This window comes from Ambystoma mexicanum, chromosome 5q (genome assembly GCF_040938575.1).
Source record: "Ambystoma mexicanum isolate Mex_15411 chromosome 5q, UKY_AmexF1_1, whole genome shotgun sequence".
Classification (NCBI taxonomy): Eukaryota; Metazoa; Chordata; class Amphibia; order Caudata; family Ambystomatidae; genus Ambystoma; species Ambystoma mexicanum.
In genome coordinates, this window is record NC_090933.1 from 707,362,464 (window position 1) to 707,375,454 (window position 12,991).

At 51.3% G+C, this 12,991-nt stretch overlaps 1 protein-coding gene across 1 annotated transcript in view; it reads right to left on the minus strand.

Moving 5' to 3' along the window:
* TRAM1 (translocation associated membrane protein 1) overlaps positions 1-12,991 on the minus strand; it is a 519,069-nt gene that overhangs the window by 53,203 nt on the left and 452,875 nt on the right. The window lies entirely within an intron of this gene.

Sequence of the window (12,991 nt, forward strand, 5' to 3'; positions counted from 1 at the left end):
AGATGTTTTGGACTGTGATTCCCATGATCCTTTGCCATTGACTATGCTGGCTAGGACTGGTGGGATTTGTAGTCCAAAACATCGAGTGTAAAAGGCGGCAGTCCCCCCGATCTAAAACAATAAAAAACACTCCACATTTAATGCGTTCTTTTAGAAGCGTTTTACACCTCCGGTTTTACCCCCCACCTTCACATCCAATGCAAAGCACAGAAATTGGCACAGGCACATAAAATGGATCAATCTGCAGGAGACCAATATTACCAGTAATCCTCTTTCTGTATCTTGCCATTTGCTTAGAATCACATGCTTTACAAGGCCGCCATCTTGTGGTTGGTGCAGACTATTACATATGATTTTTTTCAGATTCGAGTGTCGACAGGGCATACCTGTAATGCTTGCCCCACAATACGCGTACCTATGATCCTTCACGCATAGACGTCCTTGGATTGTTTTCTGACATGTGAAGTATATATATTTTTTTAATTACCCTTCTGCTCCCGCATGAGGAGAATGGGTGGGTGCATGCGTTTCTAGGCACATACAAGATGCAGGTTGGCTTTTCAACCACTACCTGGCAACTCTCGCTCACTGCATTGCCACTTTCTGCTCAAATTTCCAGTGCTACGCTGACACTCCACTCATTTTCAGGCTGCCCTCTGCCACCTCCTCTCCCTCGCTCATCTGATTGCCTAACCTCCATTCAAGATTGGTGTGCCGCCAATGATCTTTGTCTGAATGCCAGCAAGACGGAGATCCTCCTCATCAGCACACCTTCACCATTCTTTCCCACAGCCTCCCTGCCACTCAAACTTGAAGAGAACCACCTCCGGTTCCGGAAGCACCTCAAGACCTTCCTCCTTTCTTCTGCCTTCGCTCCCCCTCTCCCCTGCTGATCTGTTCTCTCTTGACACCGTGCACCTGGCCACCCTCTGTCCTCCGGGCCCAGGTCACCCCACCACCCTGCCTCCGTGCCACCCTTTGCACGGGGGTCTGTATCTGTACCCATACAGCCCCCCGCCCTTTTCTTCCTGCACTTAGACCTACCCTGTCTGCTGCCTTAAACCAAGCACTTGCAAATTGCTGGCTACACTACCACTGTTTGTTGCCTTTATTATTTATTTATTGTTATTTATCTGTTTCTCCTCTGCTTCGCACTTTCCACTTCTCCCCCCTTGCATGCACTTTTCCCCTCCAACTCTCCCATGCACTTGCGCGTTCTCAATGTCACTGGGCCTAGTAAGATCGCTGTTTTGTTCTCCCTGGTTCCCCTCCCTTGCCTTGTCGTGCTCTGAAACACTTGTGTACGAGCGCAATAGAAAAAAATATCAATATCAACAACAAGTTACTTATTTAACTGGTAACGTTCTTTCAACTGTATGTTCCTCCAACGTATTTCTCATCTATGACATGTAACGTCCACAGCTGTGTTGCGTTGGAAATTTTTCCGGCAGAGGGCACCCTTGCGTCGGGTCGATGTCTCTCGAGGGTCTCCGTCAAGGGTGACATTGGATGTTACAAGTTGGACGCACAGTGCCCGTAGCCTCAGTTTATGTTTTCCCCCTTCTCACAAAGTGTGGCATACATGCCTAGAGTCCGAAGCCGACTGCACTTAGCCTTGCAGGACGTAAGCTGTAATGGCATGGGAAATTCTTGAGGGATAGGCTGGTAGGGCGATGAGGAATATGTTGGAACAACATCCAGTCGAAAGAACGTTACCAGTTTGGTAAGTAACTTGTTCTTCAAACGGATTGTGTCCTCCAACGTATTCCTCATCTATGACAGACTCCCAAAGCAGTAAAGATGAGCGGAGGAGGGAAAAGAATTTAGACAAACCCAATTCAAATGACCGAGTACAGAACTGCCTTACCAAAGGCAACATCCTGAGCATGGGGCATACCCAGGGAGTAATGCTTAACAAATATGGGTATAGAAGACTACGTTGCAGCGTCACAGATATTCTTAACTGGCACACCCCTCTGGAGTGCTGTCGAAGTGGCGATGCCTCTGGTGGAGTTGGCACGCAAACCCACAGGAGGGTCCTTACCAGCCAACCGGTAGCATTCCTAAATAGTGCGGATAATCCACCAAGACAGGGTCTGCTTAGAAACAGTCTGTCCCAAACGGTATCCAGTATATCCCACAAAGAGCTGGTCCTCCACTCTGAGCTTGGCCATTCTGGAGAGATAAAAGCTCAAAGCTCTCCTAAGATCCAACCTATGGAGCCGTTCCTCATCCTTACTAGGATGAGGGGGAGGATACAAAGCGGGGAGTACAAACCTTCTGACTCAAATTAAATTCTGACACAACCTTAGGCAAAAAGGACGGAGGAACTCTCAGTACGACCCTCTCCTTGTGGAACAAAGTAAAGGGTGGCTTAGAAGAAAGTGCCTGCAACTCACTCCCTCTTCTAGCAGACGTAACAGCAACCAAGAAAACAGTTTTAAATGTCAAAAGCCTCAACGGGCAAGAGTGCAAAGGGTCAAATGCAGCACCCATCAGAAATTTCAAAACCAGGGGTGCGCTGTTGAGCAGCCTAGGAAATGGTTGCCGATCACTTAAGCTCCATGTAGCAATGATATGAATCTGGCATCATCAGCGGTTTCACTCGATATTTTCTAATTGTACCTACGGCTGTGTGCTGCTGGAATCCTGAGGCATATCCGCTCCCAATCCTGGGTGGAATTGCTGCTCCAGAACCCTATTGCGACTGAAGTTTCCTTGCTGCTTATCCGAGCCTGCTGCGGCCTGTGCACCTGAACTACAGGGGACTTCCCTGCGCCCGTCTCAGAGCCGCGGCCTGCTGGGCTTCCCATCCACGGGGAGCCGACATCTACAGGTGCTGTGGTTGCCCCGCTTCCCCTCTTGGGGCCCACCCCTGCTCCTAATCGTCGGCCGAACTGCCCGATTCAAAAAAGACCATCGACTGTGCCGAGCGTTGGCATCCCGCTGCTTCTGCAGCCCTGGAGCGGATGCGGGATCCGGTGCTGTGTACCTGACCTGTTCCAATCACACGCTGAGGGGGGGGGGGGGGGGGGGGGCACAGTGTTGTCGCAGGCTGCGGCCAGCCGTGTGCCCCCGCTGGCCTGCCCCGGATCTCTCCTTGTGCGGTACCTCGGGAGGGTGCACCGCCGCCTGACTGCTGTCGTGTAACGCGGCTGGTGCGGTCCCGGCAAACACGCAGGTGAGACGGCGTGGGGGGTGTTGGGGCCTCCAGGGGCGTGGTCTTGGGGGTACCTGCACCTTTTCTTCATGGCCCCCCGGGGCCTGTGAGATCCTGCGCACCAACTGCGCCTTGTCCGCTCCTCGCACTGGCCTGCGGGGCTGGTGCATCCTGAGCGGAGGCCAACTGGCATCCCCTCCTGCTCCCTCGGTTTGTGCTGGGGCTAGAGATCCCTCTCCGGCCGGTGGACTCAGTCCCGATGCTGCCTACCTCTGAACTTTAGTGGGGCTGGCTCCTTTCACTCGCACAAACTCTCAGCATTGCTCCTAGTGTCACCCCCCCATGGCTGCAGCTACTCACTTGTTCGACTTTGTGCCTTGCGTGCACGCATAAGCTGCTCTGGTTACTGGGACTGGCCTCACCGACCTTTGTTGCACCACAGCCTTCTTCATCCCTTCCTCCACCTATCAGGGGGTGGTAAATTGCCACCGCCAGCCTGCCAAACTGAGGCTCTCTGCTGCAAGTCGCCTGATTAACCCTAGCAGCTGCATCTCCCTTCTTTGCTAGGTCTCCTTCCTGGTGCTACATCGTCCATGCTGTTCTAAGCACTAGTGACACCGGGCCTCACTTACTCATACGCACTGCCCTCAGTGCGCTCTCACAGTGCTACCAGAGAGCTCAATCTCCACGGCTGCCAGTGGTTCCCAGCTGGATATATCACCCTGTTCATGCTTTTATACTATGTTTTGCCATCACTACTGGGCCCATTGCCTGTGCTGGTGTAGCCACATCCTGCATCACTCTTGGCTCCACCTGGCGAGGGTCCGGGAACAGATGCTGCCACTCTGCTACATTGGAGCTCCCACCTGCACACCTCCTGATCCGGGATTGTAGCGACATAGCCCCACTCTCCCGGTCTCTCCCAGGTTCCCCATCGACTCTTGCTGTGACCGCAGGGTCTTGGTTACCCTGGCTTGCACCGAGTGGGCCCGCGTGGCCCACCACCTGTGTACCCCCATGCGCTCAACAAAACAGTGATGCCAAAAAGATCACATAGGGTCAGCTTAAGGTCACTAAGGCTACCCCTAGGCCGGAGCCGAGCCACACATCCTCTAACCAGGAAGAGTCTGAGTCACACTCGAGTATGCCGGCCCCAGACCTTGCTACGATGGAGTCCAATGCTAAGAATTTTGCCTCGTTCCATGAAAAACTCAACGACATCAATGCCAATGTCGCATTGCTCAAATCGACCAGGCCGGAACCAGGATTACTGAGGTGAAATCCAGAATGAGTACTAATGAAGATGGCTCACATACCCTTCAGGATACCGTTGCTTCCCTCACACGTGATATGAAGACCATAAAAGCGAAGTGTGATGACCTGGAATCCAGATCACGTAGGAATAACAATCGGATTGTCGGAGTTCTGGAAAAAGTTATTAAGAGTCACAAATACCTATCCACTAGCCTGCTGAGGATATGATGGATGACTCGGGCGAGATCTCGCTCTTTTTGCAGGTCCCATGTTTCGAATATTGTTATCCACTTGCTGTACTACTGATGGGAGTAATCGCCGCATCGGCTCCCCACACATCTCATGTGTGGGCTGCGGAAATGTGGCGCACCTCGCCTGCATGCTTCGACCCGGTCCTTCTCAGTTGAGTGCTTTACTTTGCTTGTGTGATGCAACGTACTGCCCTGCCCCTTAGTAGAACCACCTGCTCTAACGGTTGCCTAGTACCGATTGACTGCATGTGCTCAAATTCTCTATGTTGTCTTTCTCACTACACACATCATTAAGATGTGACTGTTTACTGGTAATGTGTAACGCCTGCCAATGAACCGCCCTTTGTACCTCTTTTCTCCTGACCAGTCATCTGCAAGGCAACAGCACACCCCACTGCAGTTGGTTCAATTTGAAGGTTTTTTGGCTGCTGGCCACGGTTGGGCCCACAGAGTGGTTGGACCGAGGTTTGTTGGGTCCACCGCCATCTGGTTTGGGGGAGTTGTTGGCAATTTCGGGTGGGGGTGGATGGGGACACCGCCGCTGGATGTTGGGTGGTGGGGTGGATGGGTTCAGGTTGATTACATGAAAAATGGCAGTGGTGGTAGAGCATTTCACAACATGATTTACAGAACAGTGACTTTCTTTATGAAAAATACTCACTGATTCACACATGTTGGGATGTACCCTAGGACTACAAGATGCCCACTAAGTTGAGGTCCTGGAACATCCAGGGCCTGAGCAATTATACCAAGGCTCACAAAATTATTGCTTACACCCAAAGACACGGGGGTTGGGATACTTCTGCTGCAGGAGACGCATTCTCGTGCCCATCTAGCAACTACTATTGCGCCGTCCTGGGGACCCAACAGATTCTATACAACTTATTCCACACAGGCCAGGGGTGTATGTACACTCATTCACAAATCCATTAAATTCGCTCTTAAGAAAAGCTACATCGAACCAGATGACAGGTATGTCATATTATATTGCACGCTGGTAAATAGGGAATACCTTGTAGTGAATACCTATGGACCTAATCTCTATTCCCCTGAATTCTTTGATACTGTGGCCACAATTCTACTGGGCTATGTGGGGGTCCAGATCATCTGGGGAGGTGATTTGAATCTTATACTTGATGTTGGGTTGGACAGAACTGGATCGCATCCAGGACGTTGTCACAGGCGGCACGAATACTGCATGCACATAGCTCCGCTCTTGACATCTGTGATGTCTGGAGGGCTCACCATCCCCTTTCACGTGAATACACCTACTACTCAACAGTACACAACAGCTCATCCAGAATAGATCTCTTCTTGCTGTCGAGCGATCCGATTGGAAAAGTGTCCGAAACCCAGATTCTGACTCGCACCTTATCCGACCATGCACCTACCACCCTGTCTGTTGAGCTGGGATCGCGTGTTCCCAAATGTAGTACCTGGTGTTTCAAGTCTGCCGCCCTCTTAGATATAGTATTCAAAGCGGACATACTGGCAGATATCGCGTCCTTCTTCGAATAAAATACCTTACAGGACACTGCCGCTGGGATCCGGTGGGAAGCTTTCAAAGTGTATGTTAGGGGGATGTCCATCTCCAGGGAGGCCGGGGTGCTGAAGACTATAAGAAACAACCTTAACCGGTCCGGGTCCAGGCTGCGTGACCTGGAGCGTGATTGCGCCTGATCCCACTAAACTTGCACTAATTAGCGAGGAACTTGAAGTCTTTGAGACACATGCCACCAGGGAGTTACGCTACTTCAGCGGTCCACAAGCTGCATGGAAATATGGGGAGGGCGATAGGCCCAGGAAAACCCTTGCTAGGCTGATGAGGGGGGAATGAGCTCAGACCCAGATTGTGTCCATTAAAGATGCCGATGGTGAATCACAATGGTCGGATCAGCAAATACTGGGGGTATTCGCAGAGTTCTACACTCGCCTTTACACGCTGCCCCCGGAATGCAGTCAACACAGATCCCCATGACTTCCTTCTCTGACTCCACCAGGGACCAATTAGATTCCCCAATCTCGCTGGACGAGATGGTCAGGGCGATCTCGGACCTTATTTTTTTATTTAATTTATTTGCATTTGTTAAGCGCACTTGCAGCCCACAGGCATCGAGGCGCCGTTACAGAGGATACGCAGACTTAAGATTACAGAGAGGTGCCAGGAGGGCTCTTAGTTACAGATTGGCAGGCATATATGCAGTGGATGATACAGATTCAAGTTAGACAAAGAGTCTTGTTTTGATGGCCTTACGAAAGGCTAGGTGGAACTCAATGAGTCTTAGGTGAGGTGGCAGAGCGTTCCAGTGCGTGGCTGCTTGGGTGGGGAAGCTGGAGCCACCAGCGCGCACTTTACGTGTAGTAGGCGTGACAATTGAGTTGGCATAAAGGGATCCGAGAGGTCTCGTGGCCGTGTGCCTGGTAATTCTGTTAGTCAGGTAGGGAGGGGCAAGTTTGTGGAGGCATTTGTGGGTGAGAGCAAGAGTTTTAAAGACAATTCTCTCTTTGACAGGGAGCCAGTGTACTTGCCTTCTGATTTCGGAGATCTGGTTTCTTCTTGCGGTGCCGGTGGCTGCCCTTAGTGCATTGTTTTGGGCTAGCTGCAGTTTGGCCAAGTTTTTGTTGGATGTCCCCACTAGAAGGGCATTACAGTAGTCTAATCTTGATCCGATAATTGCCCTGGCAATTGTGAGGCAGCTTTGACGGGCCAAGAAGGGCCTGGCAGCGTTGAGGACTTTGGAGTAGTAGGCTGAGGATGCAGCGATAGCATTGACCTGTCTATCCATCGACAGGTCGGAGTCAAGGTAGACTGAGTGTCTTAACATGGTTCGAGACCTTGATTCGAATGTTATTAATGGTGAAGGAGGCGTACTGATCTCCGAGGTTACCCAGAGTGAAGGGTGACCCAATGAGGAGGAGTTTGGTCTTTTCGCTATTGAGGCAAAGCCAATTCTCCGCCATCCAGGATTGGATGGTAGAGTAAATAGAGGTGAGGGTGTTGGTGTCTGCTAGGTAATCGCCCGTGAGTGGGATGAGTACCTGCGTATCATCCGCATAGTTGGTATATGAGATACCAAGGGAGTCCAGGATGCTGAACAGGGGCCTAGTAAAGAGATTGTAGAGTGTGGGTGCGATGCAGGTTCCCTGAGGGACACCGCAAGTGAGGAGGCTAGGGGTGGCGGCGGCAACTTCAGAAAATACTTTCATGGCCCTTTTCTGGAGAAAGGAGGTGATCCACTGGCAACCTTTAGGGGAGAAGTCGGCTTGGGTGGCTAGATGGCGACACGGTGTTGTGGTCAACCAAATCGAGCGCTGCGGATAGGTCCAGGAGCAGTAGGATGGCAGGTTTGCCTGCATCTCTGAGATCATCCATTTGGTTCTTTAGGTCTAGGAGGGCCGTTTCAGTGCCATGTCGGGGGTGGAACCCAGATTGCCGCAGGCCGAGGAGACTGTTGTCCTCTAGGAACTTTTGGACTTGCAGGTAGGCTGCGTTGTCCAGAATTTTGAGCAGGAATGGTACAGTCGTGATGGGCCTGTAGTTCCCCAGGACGGTTGGGTGTCCCTGGCCATGAGGGCAACGCCTCCACCTCTCTGGAAGGTGCGGTCTTTCCTAAAAAAATGGAATATCCAGGTGGGATGGCCAGTGATAAGGCCGGGCCTGAGCTTTCCTTCCGAAAGGTAGGGTATCCGGCCCCGATGGGCTAACCCCAGAGTTCTACCAGGGGCATCTCGCCATTCTTGCTCCCAGACTCTTGGAGGTCTGGGACGAATCCCTCCGACTTGCCGTCCTTACTCCTCCCCTGCGCAAGGCGGTCATTACGGTGCTCAAGCCAGGTAAACTGGCAGACGAGTGTGGCTCATATAGACCCCCTTTCTCTTATGAATGTCGACACTAAGATTTTCGCCAAAGTTGTAGCTAACCATTTTCTCCCGCTCATGACCCACTTAGTGCACAAAGACCAGGGGGTGTTTGTGCCTGGTAGGTCTACCTCCCCCACAATATCTGTCGGCTCTTTAATGTCATAGCCAGAATGGACCAGGACACTACTGCCATCGCTGTTACACTTGATGCCCAGAAGGCGTTTGACATTGTTTCGTGGAAGTATACATGGCTGATCCTGGAAACCATGGGAATCGGTCCTGAAATTATCAAATTCATTAAACTACTGTACACCGCCCCGGTGGCCAGGGTTCGGGTCAACTCCTTGACTTCTGCGATCTTCACACTTTTCAGGGGCACCTGTCAGGGCTGCCCCTTCTCCCCGATTCGGTTTGCCCTTGTCATAGAGCCCATGGCGGATCACGTTAGAGGTTGACATGCCCATAGAGGGATCCACTTGAAAGATAACCCTGAAATAATAACCATGTACGCTGATAGCATCCTCTTGTACATTAGAGATCCCACCACCAACCTTGACCCCATCCTATGGGACATCACACGTATTGGCACCTGCTCAGGCTTTACGATCAATTACTCCAAATCGGAAATGTTCCCGCTTACTAGTAACATCCAACAACCAGTCTCAGAGTACCCACTCCGCTGGTCCCCGGCGGCATTAAGTATTTGGGCGTCCAAGTGTCCCTGACCAAGTCTACCCTATTGGCAGATAATTATGTCGCTGCTGCACACCTTGCTGAGTCAAACATGACCAGGTGGCGTTCTCTTCCGCTCTCACTGGCTGGAAAGCTTTCCCTTATCAAAATGGTTATGGTTCCCAAAATGCTATATGTCATCAGCAATATACCAATCTGGCCTGGGAAACAGTATTTTACTAAACTACACAAAACATGCGCACAATTCCTCCATCATTCGGGTGCGGTCTGTAAGAAATGGCAATACACTTCGCTCCTGTATGAGAGAGGAGGGTTCACAGCACCTGACTTTATGTTATACTGGACGGCAGCACAAGCCTAATACGCAACATCTTGATACCCGAGCCCCCTTACTCGACCGCACGTTAAATTAGAGATACTGGCTGCAGCTGAGACCAATATTATGACTCCAATACTCCAGCGTGATTACGCCCCCGATTCTCCATTTGACCCAGTTGCGGCTACCCTTCTTGCTTGGGGCCAGAACAGATGCATGCCTATACTACAAGTGGCTTCCATCTTGGGGGTTTCCGGGGCTGGAACCCACATACGATACAGCTCTCACTCAACACTGGGAAGTCCTGGGTTACCATGCAATCTCAGATTTTTTTACCTGAGGGGAAATTCATCGATCAACAATCATTGAGACCGGGTCAATCTGGATCTGCGCTAGAGGTGCTACAGTATTACAGGCTCTGTGCCGCCTTCCGGGCCAGGAGGCCCACCTTTCCTGACGAACCTCCTGATAACCTTGAGGTTGCCTTTATAGCCAACTCAAGCGGCACCAGTGGCACTGTCTCCTCATTGTACAAATTACTACTGACTGGTATCCCGGCCCAGCCCTCCAGGGCCCGCACCGAGTGGGCTTCGAGATTTCTGACCATCTAAGATGTGCACATACCAAAAGGGTATCCCTTAACTTCCACCACTGGGTTATGCAGTTTAAATTGCTTAAAAGACTATTAGACCGCAAGCAGAATCTCCAGGTTCACTAGTACTGATACACATACGTGTGCCCGATGCAGGAAGGTGTCATGATGCCTACCTCCAAGGAGCCAGGTCCGACCCAGCAACCCCAGAGGCAGGCATCATTTCCCCCCCAGGGGAGTGCCAGCGGGCCCAAGCTGGGGCCCTTTGGACGCAGTCCTGGCGCCTTAGGCGCCAGGCTCATGTTGGACCCCTGTCCTGGCGCCTTAGGCGCCAGGCTCATAAAGCTAGACATGTGTTCAAGTGTTTTAATGTGCACTTACCTGATGCAGACCATGCTGCTACATCCAGGCCCTCTTGAGGCCTGAATGGAACTACTTTACCTGTGGGACTACTTTCCACCCGGGTGTGGTCGGGGAAGGATACATACCTGATAGGTGGAAGGATACACACTTGGAACTTCTTCCGAAGCTATTTAAACCACACCCGATCAGCAACTCACGCTTCGCGTTGTTCTGCTCCTCGCAGCTGGACGCTCACCGTGTCAGCTCCTGCATCTGGACCTCAGCCACGCCTGTCAGTATCCTGGGTCACCTGCAAAGGGAGACAAAAGACCTTACCTGCTAAATCAGCATTACGGTGACATCACACCGACGATCCTGAAAAGGAAGACATTTTTAAAAGCATTTCGCTACGATCGCTGCAGCGCTGTATTTCACTCATCTATCCTGGACGCCTCCATCTTCAGCAGCGATCATCCGGATCCACAGCCACTTCCCAGAGCCTAGAGAGAAAAAGACAAGAACAAGGTGAGAGAAGGAAGGGAATAGGAAAAGCTCAGTTTCCTTCTAAGACTTACCTGTTGGGTCATTCCCATTTCATTTCAGGTCTTGCCGCTTCCAGGCATTTTCCGGACCCCGGTCCCTATGGGGAAAAAAGACAAAGACATTGAATGAGTGAATGCAAGGACATTACCAGAGCGCTCATCCAGAACTTACCTGTCATTTACTGGAACTGCACGTTTCACTTTGGGTCGGCGCCATATCTCCGGCATTCCGAACCCCGGCCCCTAAGGGGAAAAAGACATAAGCATTAGCGCTTGCTGCAACAAGACAAGGTACATTATTATTAATCTTGGACTTTTGAACTTGCAGCAGAACTTTTGCAGCGCCTTACCTGAATAGTCAAGCTTACCTGAACTCCCATCAATCCTCAATCCAGTGAAGTAACTGGGTTTCAACGTGCCCCTGCATCAGAAGCAGGATGGAGAGCTCATCCTTCCTGACCCTAAGGTGAGACTTCACGGGGAATCGTGGAAGGGTATCGTGGAGGGTTGGAAGAGAGTGGGAGGCTTGAGCATAACTCAGTCAGTAGGTAATACTCTCTATCACGCACAGGGGAATATTCCTGCGAGCCAGAGAAGCCAGAGTAGAGGGGCCTTTCCTGTCCATCTTCAGAGTCCTGCGCTTCACCATTGAAGAAGCATCAGCACTCGAAGCCAGACCTGCGCCTCCGTGGGAATCAGGTGAGCGTTACAGGAGGCTGCGGACCATTTACACATGTTCTGTCAGGTCATAATCTGGTGGACTTTTGGGAAGAAATTGTGAGGACCCTCTCGGATATCACCAAGGTGGGGATTGACCCCAGCCCGTTACAAGCCCTGTTTGGAATTTGGGGATCTGCTGACGCCAAGCGGTTTGCCAAGTTTCTTGACTTAAATTGTATGGTAGCCAAGAAATGTATACTTCAGGCTTGGAAAAGCCCCGTTCCCACGACCGTCCAGAAATGGCTCAACGTACTCACCTGCGAGGAGGAATACTTGACAATGCTCCCAGCACACTCACCGCCCAAAGAGAGAGAGTGTGAGTGTGTGTGTGTGTGTTTTTTAAAAATAAAAAAGAAATTTCAAAACCAAATTAAGGTCCTGAAACGGCGGGAACACATTAGTGAGCCCTTTCAAAAACTGAGTGATCAGTGGAAGAGAGCATTCCTCTGAAGAGCGCTTAAATATAGACAGTGCTGCCAAGTAACCTTTAATGGTGCCCACCTGAAGACCCCTGTGGGCCCAGACAAGGGAATCTCCAGAATGGAGCACTGAAAAGGATCCACATTCCTTCCTCTGCACCAGTCGTAAAACATACGCCAACGGTACAGGGACTTCATTGCCGGCCGTCTAGCCGAAAGCAACACCTCCATTACATCATCCGGAAGGTCCCAATCTCTATATCTCAACCTCCCAGAAACCATGCGTGAAGGTTGAGAGTCTTGACCTCCAGATGGAGAACCCGACCTTCCTCCCACGAGAGAAAATCTTTTCTGAGGGGCAGACATATTGGAGGACAGATGGACATGTCCAGAAGGTCTGGGTACCACTCTCTCCGGGCCCAATCTGGGGCCATGAGGATCATGCAGGTCCCGAATCTGCTCAACCTCCTGAGAACTTGAGGGATGACGGGTATTGGAGAAAAAGCGTACAGTGGTGGAAAGAGCCACTCCACTACGAACACGTCTCCGAGAGCTCCTCTCGGAGGAAATTCCCTCAGGCAGACTTTTTTGCACTTCGGTTGCAAACAGGTCCACCTGTGGGTCTCCTTAAACGGGCGAAGATCTCCTGAACGATGTCCTGAGCTAGCTCCCACTGGTGGGAGACTGCGCTCTGTCTGGTCAGAGAATCCGCCGGCATGTTCTCCTTGCCGGCTAGATGAACCGCCGATAGGGACATTCCCTAGTTGATCGCCCAGAACCAGAGCTGCATTGACTCCCTGCACAGAGCCAGTGACCCTACACACTTTTGTTGAGGTAATGC